Source organism: Lepus europaeus, chromosome 7, assembly GCF_033115175.1.
Source record: "Lepus europaeus isolate LE1 chromosome 7, mLepTim1.pri, whole genome shotgun sequence".
NCBI classification, from domain to species: domain Eukaryota; kingdom Metazoa; phylum Chordata; class Mammalia; order Lagomorpha; family Leporidae; genus Lepus; species Lepus europaeus.
In genome coordinates, this window is record NC_084833.1 from 30,256,308 (window position 1) to 30,272,835 (window position 16,528).

A 16,528-nucleotide genomic window follows, 5' to 3' on the forward strand; every position below is an offset into this window, starting at 1 on the left:
TTGGCTTTCAGTTAACTTTATACACAGAAGACCAACTCTATGCTAAGTAGAAATTTCAATGATTTTGCTGGTGCCGCAGCTCACTGGGCTAATCCTCTGCCTTGTGGTGCTGGCACACCGGGTTCTAGTCCCGGTCGGGGCGCCAGATTCTATCCCGGCTGCCCCTCTTCCAGGCCAGCTCTCTGCTGTGGCCGGGGAGTGCAGTGGAGGATGGCCCAAGTGCTTGGGCCCTGTACCCCATGGGAGACCAGGAGAAGCACCTGGCTCCTGCCATCGGATCAGCGCGGTGCGCCGGCCGCAGCGCGACAGCCTCAGCGGCCAATGGAGGGTGAACCAACAGCAAAGGAAGACCTTTCTCTCTGTCTCTCTCTCTCTCTGTCCACTCTGCCTATCAAAAAAAAAATTTTTTTTCAACGATTTGCACACTTACACACATACGAAATAAAAATACTGAGAACAAGTTTTACGGTTAATTCTCATAGTATAACTCATTGAAGACAGAGGTCCTATGTGGGGAGTAAGTGCACAGTGACTCCTGCTATTAATTTAATAGTTAACACTCTTATGTATGACATCAATGACCACCACCCAAGGCTCTTGACATGAGCTGCCTAGGCTATGGAAGCCTTTTGAGTCCACAGTCTCTGTCAGTATTTAGACAAGGCCTAAGCAAAGTGGAAGTTCTCTCCTCCCTTCAGAGAAAAGTACATCCTTCTTTGATGGCCCCTCCTTTCCACTGGGGTCTCAGTCACAGAGACACTTCTTGTAGGACTTTTTTTTTCCACTGTGTCTTTGTTTTCCATGCCTGAAATGCTCTCATGGGCTTTTCAGCCAGAACAGAATGCCTTAAGGGCTGATTCTGAGATCAGAGTGCTATTTAGAGTGATTGTCATTCTATGAGCCTGCTGTGTGAACCACTTCCCTTGTTGGGATATTTTCTCCTTTCTAATTCTATCTATTGTTATTACCAGAAATTTGATCTTATTTATTTGTTCCCTTTAACACTTAATCCTATCTGTGTGATCAGTTTAACATGTAATATGATCACTTTAACACTTAAGGTGGCATTATTACCACCCAGCTTAATGAGGTTTGGGGGTCCCATGGCAAGCTTTTAGCTGTAATCATAGAAGTAAGTCCTTATGGATGAATGCAGAACCATACAGTTTTACAGGTACAAAATTTCTCTTCCCTCTCTTAATTCCACTCTTATTTTTTACTGGGTTCTATTTTCAGTTGACTTTATACACATATGATGAATTCTGTTAGGTAAAGAGTTCAGCCAATGGCATTAAGAAGGAAAAGAAAAAGAAAAAGAAAGCTGTTCCTCAACAATCAAGACAAGGGCTGTTTAAGTCATTGCTTTTCAAAGTGTCAGTTTCACTTACAGGTTGCCTTTAGGTACTCTGTTATCGCAGATCAGGGAGAATACATGGTATTTGTCCCTTTAAGACTGGCTTATTTCACTAAGTATGATGTTTTCCAAATTCATCCATTTTGTTGCAAATAACTGGATTTCATTTTTTTTTTTAATCTCTGTATAGTATCTCATGGAGTACATATCCCATACTTTCTTTATCCAGTCTTCAGTTGATGGGCACTTTTAATTTTTTTTTATTTTTTTGACAGGCAGAATTAGACAGTGAGAGAGAGAGAGAGAGACAGAGAGAAAGTTCCTCCCTTCTCCGTTGATTCACCTTGCTTCCATATCTTAGCTATTGTGAATTGAACTACAATAAACGTGGGGGTACAATTAACTATTTTATTTGCTGATTTCATTTCCCTTAGGTAAATTCCCAGGACTGGGATGGCTGGAACATATGGTAGGACTATATTCAGATTTCTGATGTATCTCCAAACTGTTTCCATAGTGGTTTTACCAGTTTACATTCCCACTAGCACTGGATTAGGGTACCTTTTCTCCCACATCCTCGCCAGCATTTGTTTGTTGATTTCTGTATGAAAGCCATTCTAACTGAGGTGAGGTGAAACCTCATTGTGGTTTTGATTTGCCTTTCCCTGACAGCTAGTGATCCTGAACATTTTTTCTTGGTGTCTGTTGACCATTTGGATTTCCTCTTTTGAAAAATGTCTGTTTAAGTCCTTTTTCCTTTTCTTAACTGGGATCTTTGTTTTGTTATTGTGGAATTTCGCTATCTCTTTGTATGTTCTGGTCATTAATCCTTTGTCCATTGTAAATAATTTCTCCCATTCTGTAGGTTGCCTCTTCACTTTTCTGAGTGTTTCTTTTGCAGTGCAGAAGCTTCTCAATTTGATGTATTCCCTTTTGTGAATTTTGGCTTTGATTCCTTGTGACTCTGTGGTCTGTCCCAAGAAGTCTTTGCCTATGCCAATATCTTACAGGGTTTCCCCAATACTCTCTAATAATTTGATGATATCAAGTCATAGATTTAGGTCTTTAGTCCATTTTGAGTGGATTTTTGTGTAAGGTGTAATGTAGGGGTCCTGCTTCATACTTCGGCATGTGGAGATCCAGTTTTCCCAGCACCATTTGTTGAAGAGACTGTCTTTGCTCCAGGGATTGGTTTTAGCTCCTTGCATGTAGATATTTGGATAGTCCTGTTTCCAATGAGGTCTCCTGCATTTCCAAATGAATTTCAGTATCATTTTTTCTAGATCTAAGAAGAATATCTTTGGTATTTTGATTGGTATTGCATTGATCTGTAAATGGTCTCTTCATCTATTGAGATAATCATATGGTTTTTGTTTTCCAGTTTGTTGATGTGATGTATCACATTGATTGATTTGCGAATGTTGAACCATCCCTGCATACTGGGGATAAATCTCACTTGGTGTGTGTGAATTATCTTTCTGATAATTGGATTCGATTGGCCAGAATTTTGTTGAGAATTTTTATGTCTGTGTTCAACATGGAAATTGGTCTGTAGTTCTCCTTCTCTGTTGCATCTTTTCCGGATTTAGGAATTAAGGTGATGCTGGCTGCATAGAAAGAATTTGGGAGGATTTCTTTTAACTGGTGAGTTGAGACCATTTACATTCAGGGTGACTATTATTAAGTACCAACTTTGTTTTGCCATGTTTCTGTTAATAGTCTTAATTTCATATTTTGTGATTACTTTGTGCTTTTATTGGGTCATCTGCATTCATCTTCTTTCATAGTGATATTCCTGTTTTTGTGTGTAGCACATCCTTGAGCATCTTTTCTAAGGCTAGATGAGTAGTTAAAAATTCTTCCAGTTTCTGTTTGTTGTGGAAGATCTTTATTTCTCCTTCACTCATAAATGAGAGCTTTTCAGGGTGCAATATTCTGGGTTGACAATTTTTTTTCTCTTGAGACTTGGAATATATCTAGTCATTCTCTCCTTGCCTATGGGGTATCTAATGAAAAGTCTGGAGTGAGTCTAATTGGTTTTTTTCTGGTTGTGATTTGGCGTTTCTCTTGTGCACATTTTAAGATCTTTTCTTTATGTTTTACTGTGAGGAGTTTTACTACAATGTGTCATGGTGAAGACCTTTTCTGGTCATGTCTATTGGGAGTTCTGTGTACTTCCTGTACTTAGGTGTCTCTTTCTCTCTCTAGATTGGGGACATTTTCTGTTATTATTTCATTAAGAAGGCCTTCTAATCCTTTCTCTCTTTCATTGCATTCTGGGACTCCTAGGAACTGTATGTTGGGTCACTTGATAGTATTTTGTAGCTCTCCAACCGTGTTTTTTTTTTTTTTAATATTTTATTTAATGAATATAAATTTCCAAAGTACAGCTTATGGATTACAATGGCTTCCCCCGCCATAACTTCCCTCCCACCTGCAACCCTCCCCTTTCCCGCTCTCTCTCCCCTTCCATTCACATCAAGATTCATTTTCAATTCTCTTTATATACAGAAAATCAGTTTAGTATATATAAAGATTTCAACAGTTTGTCCTCACATAGCAACACAAAGTGAAAAATACTGTTGGAGTACTAGTTATAGCATTAAATCACAGTGTACAGCACATTAAGAACAGAGATCCTACATGATATTTTTTTAAAAAATTGATTAATTTTCTATGTAATTTCCAATTTAACACCAAGTTTTTTTTTTTCATTTTCAATTATCTTTATATACAGGAGATCGATTCAGTATATACTAAGTAAAGATTTCATCAGTTTGCACCCACACAGAAACACAAAGTGTAAAAATACTGTTTGAGTACTAGTTATAGCATTACTTCACATTGGACAACCCATTAAGGACAGATCCCACATGGGACATAAGTACACAGTGACTCTTGATGTTGATTTAACAATTTAACACTCTTGTTTATGGTGTCAGTAATCTCCCTAGGCTCTAGTCATGAGTTGCCAAGGCTATGGAAGCCTTTAAGGTTCGCCAACTTTGATCTGATTCTGACAGGTCATAGTCAAAGTGGAAGTTCTCTCCTCCCTTCAGAGAAAGGTACCTCCTGCTTTGATGGCCCTGTTCTTTCCACTGGGATCACACTCACTGAGATCTTTCATTTAGGTCTTCTTTTTTTTTTTTTTCCCAGAGTGTCTTGACATTCCATGCCTACAATACTCTCATGGGCTCTTCAGCCAGATCCGAATGCCTTAAGGGCTGATTCTGAGGCCAGAGTGTTGTTTAGGACATCTGCCATTCTATGAGTCTGCTGTGTCTCCCACTTCCCATGTCCAACCATGTTTTTTAATTTTCTAATTTCTTTTTTCTTTTTTTTTTCTTTTTTTTTTGGTCTGACTGTAGTATTTCCAGAAATTTGTCTTCTAGTTCTGATATTCTTACTTCCATCTCACCTATTCTGATATTAAGGCTTTCCACTACATTTTTTATTTGATCTATTGAATTCTTCATTTCTAGTATTTCATTCTGACTTCTCTTTAATATCTCAATTTTTTGGGAGCACTTTTCATTTAGATTATGAATTTGCTTCTGATTGCTTCTAAGTAATCTGACAATTTTCTGAATTCTGTTTCTGGCATATCCTCAATCTCTTCATCTTCACCTTCTATTTTGGAAGACTTGTTGTGTTCCTTTGGAGGGGCTCATAGTGTCTTCCTTATTCTTATTTCTAGTTTTTCCTTTGTTTTTTGGCATTTGCATAATTTCTTTTTTTGTCTGTGGAGATTCTCTTGGAAGATTTCTCTCTGTTACGAGCTGCTATGTGTTTGTGCATTGCAAGTGGGAGCACAGAGCACTGTCTACTGGAGCCCTACTCAATCGTGGTGGAAAAAATATTAGCTCTGGTGCACTTAACCCTACCTACTGGGACCTGGCTTACTTCTCTCTCAATGGTTGATGGAATGGGCTTGAGTTTTCATTGTTCAGGACTTCTTGTTGTATGGTTTGCATGGTGGAGAAGAAATTCTTCTGAAATGTGTGGACCTCCTTCCTGGGTGGGATTGTGGTTGGGTAGCCCCCACAATTGATAGGCATAGGCTTGGGAGGCTAACTGTAAACAATCAAGATGGCATCTCTTGGCTGGCTACAGGTCGGAGGACAGTAAGGAGGGAGTGATGGAGATGGGCCAGGGAGTGCCTGACCTCTCTGTTTGCTTTTCTATACTTTCTCTTTTTTTCCTGCTTGAAACTTCAAAAGCAGTTCACCAAGCTCCCCCTTCTGCTGCTATTCACTGCTCTGCGGTCTTGCTGTTTCCCGACTAACTTGGTGTGTTGTGAGCTGGTGCCACCCACCCCAGTCCATGCCTCCTCTGAGCCTCCTCCACACCTCAGCTGCTTTGTTTTATTATGTGCTCTTTCAGTGTGGACCTGCCCAGTCTGTGGTGGCCTCCTGGGCTTCCCTTCATGAATTTCCCACAGCTCTATCTTCAGCGTGTATCTTCTCTCTTTCTTAACTATTTTGCCCCAAGTGACTCCAATTGGCCACAATGGCTGGAGCTGTGCCAATCCAAAGCCAGGAACCAGGAGCTTCCTCCTGGTCTCCAACGCAGGTGCAGGGGCTCAAGGACCTGGGCTATCTTCCACTGCTTTCCCAGGCCATAACAAAGAGCTGGATCGGAAGTGGAGCAGCGCCCACATGGGATGCTGGCACTGAAGATGGCAGCTTTGCCCATTACTCCACAGTGCCAGCCCAAGAATTTTCTTTTTTTTGATATTGGAACATAAAATTTATGTGTAACATTTCAGCCAAATGTACCCCTCAGTGTTGAAGTCAAAACAATTTTAAACATTTCCACTATAAACTTAGTGTTTTTCTTTGCTTTCCTTGAGCATCCACAATCTAAAATCTCAAACCCAAAGTACTCAAAAATTCTAAATGTTTTGAGCTGGGGACAGCATTTTTGTGGTACAGTGAGTTAAGCTTACTGCCTGTGACTCCAGCATCCCATGTGAGCACCAGTGCAAGTCCCGACCACTTTACTTCCAATCCAGCTGTCTGCAATGTGCCTGGGAAAGCAGCAGAAGACAGCTCAAGTGGTTGGGCCCCTGCAGCCCATGTGTGAGTTTCAGATGGGAGTTCCAGGCTCCTGGTTTCAGTCTGGCCCAGCCCTGACTATTACAGCCATTTAGAGAGTGAACCAGCTGATAGAAGATCTCTCTCTTTCTCTGCCTCTCTGTAACTCTGTCTTTCAAATAAATAAAAATAAATATTTTAAAAAAAGAAAAAATGTTTTGAGCACCAACATAACACCACAGGTAGAAAATACTATCAAACATCATGTGGAGGGTAGTACTCAAAATGCATTAAATGTGTTATTGTGTTAAAAATATTGCATAGTATTACCTTCAGGCTAAGGTATATATGAAACATAAATGAATTATTTATTTATTTATTTGCATGCATGTCATAAATACAACATTAGGAACATAGTAATTCTTTCCACCATACTCATCTTCCCACCCATTCTCCCACCCCTCTTCTTTCTCCTGTTCCTTGTCCTGTTTTTCACTAAGATCTATTTTCATTTGACTTTATATACAGAGGATTAACTCTATTCTGGTAAAGAGTTCAATGCTTAGTATGAGAAAAAATAAATAAAAAGAAAAACGAAACAAAATGAAAACAAAACAAAAAAACAGAAACAACAACAACAAAAAAACTACAACGAGGTTTTATCTCACCTCAGTTAGAATGGTTATCATCCAAAAATCAAAAAATAAAACATTCTGGTGAGGATGCAGAGAAAAAGGTACCCAAACACTCTGTTGGTGGGCATGTAAACTAGTATAATCTTATGGACGACAGTATGGAGATTCCTCATAAATCTGAAAACAGATCTACCATATGACCCAGCCATCTCACTCCTGGAAATTTACCCAAACGAAATGAAATCAGCGTATGAAAGAGAGCTGTTTATAGCAGCTCAATTCAGAATAGCTAAGATACAGAATCAACCCAGATGTCCATCAACTGATGATTGGATAAGAAAGTGGCATATGTATACAAAATGGAATACCATTCAAACATAAGGAAGAATTTCTTTTGCAACAAAAATGGATACAAAGCAGAGACCATTATGCCTGATGAAATAAACCAGTCCCCAAAAGATAAAAAAAAATGAATTTCTTATTTTAGAAATGGGTGCCATCCCCAAGATATGTCATTATATAAATTATATACAAATATTATACATTATATGTCATTATACAAGTATTCTAAAATCTGAAATCCCAAAACACTTCTGTTCCCAAGCATTTTTCTTCCCCCCCCCCCGAAACATTTTATTTAAAGTATACAAACTTCATGCATTTCAAAAATACAAATTTAGGAACATAGTGTCTTCCCACCTGCACTCCCACCCTTCTCCCTCCTCCTCCTGCTATTTCCATTCTTATTTTTTACTAAGATCTGTTTTCAATTAACTTTATACACAAGCATTTCAGATAAGCGATACTCAACCTATAGTATGATATAGGGCCCTCATTTTATATTGGGGTCAATTGTGCAGTTCAAGTCAGATGATATTAACTTACTTTCACTATCTAAACAAACCCTACCCAAGCCAATGATGTCATCAGAAAGTGCTTTTTTAATGTAACCAAAGGAAACATCAACTTGATCATTAAGGTTTATTTGGTGAATGCATTTTTTTAGTTGGGGAAAAAAAAATCAATCATGCACCATTTCAAAATATTAATCTCATATTCCCATCTCTCACATTATCATCTTCTATCTTTTGATCCCTGCTCCCCATATCCACTGTAACAGTTCTCTGACCTCATCCAGTCTTTGAGTCCCTTGATCTTACTACTTTTCATTATCCATTATGCCTCTCGTGTCCATGCATCCTCACATACAAAGCATAGGTTGCATGGGGCAGTATTTACACCATGCCGTTGGCAGCATCCTAACCCCCTTATGTCTTACTTCCTCAGTCATGCTCATCTGGCAAAAACCTCAGTCCTTGTTATGCCACTTACTTGGCATCTGTTTGGTGAAAAAACATTACACAGCCAAATTGACTCATCCCATGTGAGATTTAGGTGGGCACTTGATGCTGTCAAACAAACCTTTCATAGTTCCCTGGTAGATTCATTTTCCCAACCTCATCGCTATTGCCCTCACCCTTTTTTCTCTATGATCAATCTCCAGCATTTTCCCTCCACCAATTCCCAGTTGATCATCTCACTTCCTGTTCAAAGATATACATAGATTCCTTCCAAGGAGAATGAATCTACTCCTCCACCAATACTTCTTGTGCAGCCCCCTTTGCCAGATACTTCCCTTAGTGTTGGATCTAAGGTCAGTTTTTCCATTGATGCCTTGACTCCATCATCTTCCAATATTTTCATGGGTTTTGCTTCTGCAAGGATCCCCATACTTATCCTGATTCTCTTGTGGTATCATATTTTTACTCTCTTAAGCGGGTCTTATCCACTGGTACAAAAAACACTGTAATATCTTCCATCTTAAAAGACATACACTTTGCCTTCCACCTTCTCCTAACTCCAGCATCTTTAGAGCAAAATTTGCACTTACTTATTTTAAAAAATGTATTTGCCAGAAAGAGACAGAGCTCCCATCTGCTGGTTCACTACCCAAATGGCTGAAACAGCTGGGGTTATGTTGAGGCCAAAGCTGAGAGCCTGGGACTCAATCCAGGTCTCCCACATGGATGTCAGGGACACAGTTGCTTAAGCCACCACCTGCTGCCTCCTAGGGTCTGCATTAACTGGAAGCTGAAATCAGTCTGGAGCTGGATATCAAACCCAGGTACTCAATATGAGACATAGCCATCTTAACTGAAATCTTAACTGCTAGGCCAAATGCCTGTCCCAAAGCAAAATGTTTAAAGAGTTGTTTTCTGCCGATTTTTTGTTTTCCAACTTGCTCCTGAGCCTGCGTTCACCACTCCACCAACACAGCTCTTCCCAAGGGTAACCAAATTCCCTGTATCCTCAGGTGCTTTGCTGCTTTTGCTTTCTTGCTTTGATGCCTGAAGACACACATTCCCCTGACATGAGAGTGGTTTTCATTTCCTCTTTTTCCACTGGGGCTGGGGGTGCAGTGAGTGAATTCCTTGAACTTGACATGTCTTTTCCCTTCTCTTATTCTGTTGCACTCAGCCAATGTTCAGTCATAATCAATTCTAGCTCCCTTCTGACTCTGCGCCTTGGCCTGGCAGAAGAAAAACACAACTATGTTAGCATCAACAGGGCCTTTAGTGCTGCCTGGAAACTTAACTTTATACCTCTTGGCCATTCATTCTCCCACCCTTCTGGAAACTGTCTCTTCTCCCACTTCAAATACCTCCCTGCATACTCATTCTTGGCTGATGACCTTGATTGCTAGTCACTGAAAAAAAAAAAAAAATTCCAGAAGCCATCCAGAGCACTTCACAGGCTTCACCCCTGCCAGCATGAGCTGTGCAGTACACAGGAATCATCCACGCTGGCCCGTGAGGCCATACTCTACTTCTCTCATGGTCAAAGGCATCACCGCAGCAATTTCTTCCCCCTCTCACATCACTACCAGTTTTCTTCCCTGCAGCACATACACATGGGCTGTTCTGTCTCCCACCTTCAAAGTCTCAAACCTACTTTCTTGCTGAAGATTGCCTTACTTCTCTGCCTTTATCTTCAGTGTTTGCCGGAAGAGCCGCTGTGTTTTCTCTGATTCCTCTTTTCCCATATTGTGGAATTCCCTCCTAACAGGCTTTCATCCACACCACGCACACTACTCGACCGAAACTGGATCATAGCCCCTAGAGAAGACCACATGCTGACTACAGTGATGAGTTCTCTGTGGTCATCTCGGTCTCAGCACTTGGTGTAGTTGATCACATCCTCTGGGGCACCGCACTTTGACTTTCCACACCCTGACCACTCTTGTCCAGTCCTTTGCTGTCCCTCGCCAGCTCTGTAAAGTCTGCGGTGTCCCCAGGCACTGGCCTTCAACTTCTTCTCTCTCCTCATGTTCTGGGTGCTCTCTAATTTCATGGATTAAACACTAGCTGCACTCTGGCATCTCATAGACTAACACCTGCAGCTGAAATACGTTTCCTGGTCTCCAAACACTCATGTCTGGCTTTTTGCTAGCTCTGCAGGAAGGCCTAGTAGACATGTTAAGCTTAATATGTCCAACATGGAATTTCCAGTTTCCTGAAGTCTTTCTCAACTCAGTTGATGGGAATTCCATCCTTCCAGTCACACAGGCTGATAATCTTGGTGTCATGCTTGATAGTGGCTGGCAACATGACAACCAACCAACTACTTAGCAAGTCCTACCAGTCCCAATAGCCTGCATCTTGTTAAGGGGAAGTCAGCCAGTATCACTCCTCTGCTCAAAACCTGGCTTCCTGTCTCAGCATAAGAGCTCCACACCGTCTGCCCCACTCCCCTAGTGCCACACTGGGTTACCCGCTTCACTTCCTCTGCTGTAACCCCCCTCAAAAGTCTCTAGTTTGTCCAGGCAGTTTGCACATCATCTTCCCTCTTTAAATGTTGTTCTCCAGCTCCCTGCTAATGTGCCTGGGAAAGCAAAGGGGAGGGTGGCCCAAGTCCTTGGGCCCCTGCACCCATGTGGGAGACTCAGAGGAAGCTCCTGGCTCCTGGCTTCCATCTGGCCCAGCTCTGGCCCTGTGGCCAGTTGCAGGTTGAATAAGCAGATGGATGATCTCTCTCAATCTCTCTCTCTCTCTCTCTCTCTCTCTGTAACTCTGTCTTTCAAACAAAATAAAAAAATCTTTTTTATAAAAAAAAGAAAAACATGTCTCTTAACACAGTATTTATCGTATAGTAGGTATGCACTAGAAACATGAACTTCCTTTCTTAAGAACCTCTCAACTAGCTACCCCCAAGCTAAATGTCTTTCAGTTAAATCATTTAGGTTATCCTGCTGCTACTACTGCTGTTGCACAGTCTCCAACTGTCGGATTCTCTATCCCTGGGAATGCAGGAAGGAATGCAAAAGCTGGTTTAGAGGTGGGAAAACAGCTAGCGAAGTCCGTGTGCCCTAGCTAATATTCTACTAAGAATATGACCTCTCCTGTGTGATTGCTAGAAGCTGAGGTCCAAAGGTGAACCCAGAGACAGCCTGCGAGGGTTAATTCTCAGGGCCTAGTACATGGGGGTTCGTGAATGTGAAAGGGGCAACCGGCATTCTTCGCGTGCCCTTGTGACTATTGTTCTCTTAATTATTCCCACTTTTTTAAGTAAGAGGGAAAGGCAGGTTATGAATGAAGGATTAAACTGGTAAGAGATCTAGATCCAGCAGAGCTCACTTTTTATTTCATTCAGTGTAGGACATGCCATTCCCTCTCAGGTTGGATAAGGGATTAACATAATTTTATTTTGAGATTTATTTTATTTATTTGAAAGTGAGAGTTACACAGAAAGAAGGAGGGGCAGAGAGAGAGAGAGAAGAGAGAGGTCTTCCATCCGCTGGTTCACTCCCCAGATGGCTGCAACAGCTGGAGCTGTGCCAATCCAAAGCCAGGAACCAGGAGCTTCTTCCTGGTCTCTCATGCAAGTGCAGGGGTCCAAGGACTTGGGCCATCGTCTACTGCTTTCCCAGGCCATAGCAGAGAGCTGGATCCAAAGTGGAGCAGCTGAGACTTGAACCAGTGCCCATATGGGATGTCAGCACTGCAGGTGGTGGCTTTACCTACTACACCATAGCGCCCTGATTAACATAATATTTTCAAGAGATTGCCATTTGTTTCTGAAAAGTCCTTGGGCACAACCCAGCTGTCCTCTGAGATGCTTCAAAAATAGCATAGTTCCCCCCAGTACCCAGAAATGTCCCAAATAGGCAGAAAGGTAAAATCAGAATCTTAAGGAGTGTTTCACTTTGTATTTCAATGTATTCACATTTGTCTCTTTTAAAGAAGAAAATTTTATCTCATCGGCAGTTTTGGTTCAGGTGGTCAGATAGGGGATTAATAATATCGATGCCACTTTTCAAGAGGCAGTTAGGATCCTTCCACTAAGGTTCTTTAAGACAGGACTACAAGTGACAGATTTGGGTTTCCATTTCACTGATCTGCAATCTGTAAGTTCTGAATCATCAAGTTTTGGACGATGATCACCAAAACAGTATTCTTTTATGGTTACAATTATAGATATAAGTATGCTCTTAATAGCATATTTGGCTTCTGACTATAAGTGTTAGGGACTTAGGACTGTAACAGAATTTCCTCGTAAATTATTGATTTGAAGGGCAGAGAGACAGATTGGGGGAGACAGAAATAGACAAAAAGGTCCCATCAGTTGGTTTATTCTCCAGTGCCCATATGGCTGGAGCTGAGCCAATGCCAGAGACAGGAGCTAGAGTATAATCTAGGTCTCTTCTGTGGGTGGGGGAACCCAATTACTTCAGCCATCATCACTGCCGCCGGGGTCTGCATTAGCAGGAAGGTGGAATCAGGAGCCAGAGCTGAGAACTGTACCAGGTACTCTGATGTGGTGTGTAAATGCCTTAGCTGCTAGGCTAACTACCGGCTCTCGGAATTTGTAGTGTGTTCACAAAGAAGCTTCTTGGCCTTATAGCCCTAACATTTCCCAACATGCCTTTGGGGACCATTTGTTGAAAATGCTTTGGGTTTTCATTTATTATTCAACTGTATGATTTTATCCTTTTAGTAAGTACCTTTATGTTTATGTACTTATTATTAAGTATTATTGTGATAAGGATAACATCTTTGCCAATGAAATCAAAGAATTGTTTCATATGAAGTAGAGCTGCACTTGAGGTTTGAAAGTTGAGGAAAGTGGAAATCTCCAAAGTAAAAGTTTTGTAAAAAAAAATCCTTTAAGTCACACATAAAGTATGATACTGTACATATGAGTTGCGGATTTAATTCAGATTCAGTCCGTGAGCCATGTTTTCTATGGTCCTCAAGGAGTCATACTTTGTTTTCTTTCTTGAGGGTGTTCAAGACATCACCAGCCATCATGAGCTACTTGAACAATGTCTTTTAAAATCATTCACAGATCTTTCCATTGGTTTCACAAATGTTCATTGCTGGATTCAGATTTAATTGCATCCATTGCCCTTTAATATAAGTAAAGAAAAGGGGATATAGCCCTAGGTGTGTAGTCCCTTCAGGCAGACTCTAAGAGATTTCCTGTAATGGAAACTCGCTAGATAGGAAGATCTGTTATCTCCTCATGCGTGGTTTCACGTTTCTGTTAGCAAACACTGCTTTCCCATACTCAAAATGCGAAAAGAATGTACATGTATATGTGACCTTATGCTCATTTAGCCTTGCATCACTTTGTACAAATTGAGAGAAAAGCAAAATAACCCTAGACAAAAGAAATACAATGTATTAGAATGAGAAATACGTACCTACCCCTGAAATGATAGTGTAAATCTTACAGGTCAATATTGCCTTTCCCAAGAATCAGATTAGTCCTAAATGTTGATAAATGTTGAATGAATGGCCCTTGGCTTTTCAGCATTACTAAAGTAGATGGAAATGAGGAGTAAAATAAAGTCTCTACTTCGCCTCCTTCTCCCAGTTCCATTGTGAGAGAATGGAGCCTGAGCAGAAGGAATGTCGTATTCACATTTATATTATGAGACATAATTGGTCTTTGTGATTAATGGAATAGTCTTCAGAAATTCTTATCTTGTTTCAGACAGAATTGGGAGGAGGGTTATAACTGAACAAATCAGTAATATATTGTATCTCAAAAAAGGCATTTAGAGGAATGGGATTATAAAGTCTTGCTGAGCCAATAAAGCTTATCTGATATTTCTTTATTGAATGTCTTTAGCTTTTAATGAGTTTCCCCATTAGCCAACTATGAATCACTTTACATTAACTGTATTTAATAAGGATTGCATACAATCTTAGAGTTTAGCAAGCACTTTCACTCTTTAGTCATCTTCTCAACAATCCTGTGATTTTAGTGCCACCCCCATTTGCAAAAGGATATAAGCTTCCGGTGAGCAAGGGCCATGTCCTAATCTATTTCTGCACCGCCTTGCTCACTCATGGCTCAGAAAGGCTAACTTGCTTGGGACCTGTGAGCAGTAGAGTTGCACATTTGTCCTAGGCCTTTGGCTCTAATTCTGTGGCATTTGCCCAGCCTGGATAAACAAATCTCTCTCAGCAAATGTACATCTGATTTGTGCATTTTTCAGTCACTTAAGATAATATTCAAAAGGGCATTTTCAGGCCAATTTAGCTGCTTTTATTCCTTAAACAAATTTAAGGCAGAATCTCTGATATTTTAATAAAACTGCATACAAATTTTAACAATAGTCATAGAGGTGATTAACATCACCGTGTTAGACTATTGTCAAAGAAGTAGCTCTTCCCTTTCTTCAACAATTTTTAAGAAAGAACTTAAGCTGAGAAGGCTGCACATTTCTGCTGTTTCTACTTTGCCCTAGTAGCTCTTCATGGGTGTGAGGATCCTGATAAGCTCTGTCTCAGAAATGTATTGACTCTGTTTTCAACTCAAAAAGGCTTGCACCTAAATGGCATTTAAAAGCCTTTTATAGGATATCCGATATAACCCTGCCCTTTAAATCTCCTTTGCTTTTTAGCTATTATTGCAGTTAAGTTAATTGTAAAGCATCTCTAACTGGTGATTTTATCACACGATAGAATGAATTAGCTCATTCTGATGAACCAATGTCATATCAGCAATCCATGTGTGCCTTTTATAAAAATACTCAAAAAGATTTCTTTCCTGTTTCCCTGAATTTCAGAACTTAATGTGATTTTCTACTTTCCTTTTTTTTTTTTAATCCAGAAAGCAAAGTTGAACTCTTTGTTCACTTTGTTGGTTTGTCTTCCAAGTCAAGAATGACTTTGTTAAAAAAAAAAAAAAAAACTGAACAAAACAAAGAACAGATCACCTTGCTGTGTTGTGAGAGCTGGTATTTTGAAGTATATCATTCTTGCCCAGGGTAACTTCATAAGAATTCCCATTCAGCATTTACGATTCTGACTCATCAACCTTACAAATAAGTGTGATTTTTAGTAGAAGCTGTTATTACTTCTAGCTGTTAATCTTCAATCCTTCAATGCCATTCACATATTCTTAAGGAGTTTTTCCTGTTTATTTAATAAATAAATCCTACCTTATGTATCCAATATGAAATAAAAATTTCACCATAAACCAAATCCATGATATATGCATTATTACTCACAATCTTTCTCAATGTGTTCACACCCTGGGACCGAGGTTTTCCTGATAGTTTTTCTGTTCTTTCATTTCTTTGGCTTACTCATTTTAATTTAGGAAGTTTTATTCATCATCTTATTACTTTGTTTTGTCTTTGTCTTATTCTTTAATTTTCTGGCTTGATGTGTACTTTCTCTTTTGACATTCATGTTTTCTTAAAACATGTTATCATTTTAAAATATTTTTACACTGACAGTAAGCAGAATTATTTAACTTTCATTTTGTGGTTGGCATTTCCAAAAGATCTTCTCTCTCCTAATTTCAGCTAATTTTTTTTTTATAATCAATACTTCTTCAGTACTCAGGTATTGGTTTGCATATCACAGGAACACATTATTGGTTTCAACTCAGTTTCATCCATTTATTGGACTTCTTCTGCCCCAGCCCATACCCCCTGAGGCTCTGGAATGACTGTCAATCACTGTGTCCTGTCTGCTCCCTGGCCACAGGCATAAGCATGTGACTCAGGGCCAGCCAATCATGGCACATCATTCCCCCACCCACCAAGATTGTTCCAAGTATTGGACTCTTCACTCCAGGAGAGCTGCCAGGGCCATCTTCCCTGAGAGAGCCTACCTGTGGTTGAAGAGAATGAAACCAACACAGAGAAGCTTTCTGAAGTAAAGCCAAGCTACAGAAATAAAGAGTTCTAGCTACATCATTTCAGCACTTGGATTCAGCAGCCTTTGCATGAACATTTAGTCTTTTGAGTCAGAGGGGATAAACAAATTTGCTCTTTTTTTAGAATCTTATTTTGAGGTGATTTCTTTCATAAGAGAGTTGTAACTAACGTGATGCCTAATGGTCAAATGCTGTGCAATTGCATGCACTGGAAGATTAACTCACATTAATATTGATGAGACTACAATCTTTTATGCACATTACTTCAACACAGAATTGGTAAATAGGGAAATGAGGTTGATACATTGGCATATTGTAGAAGTTGT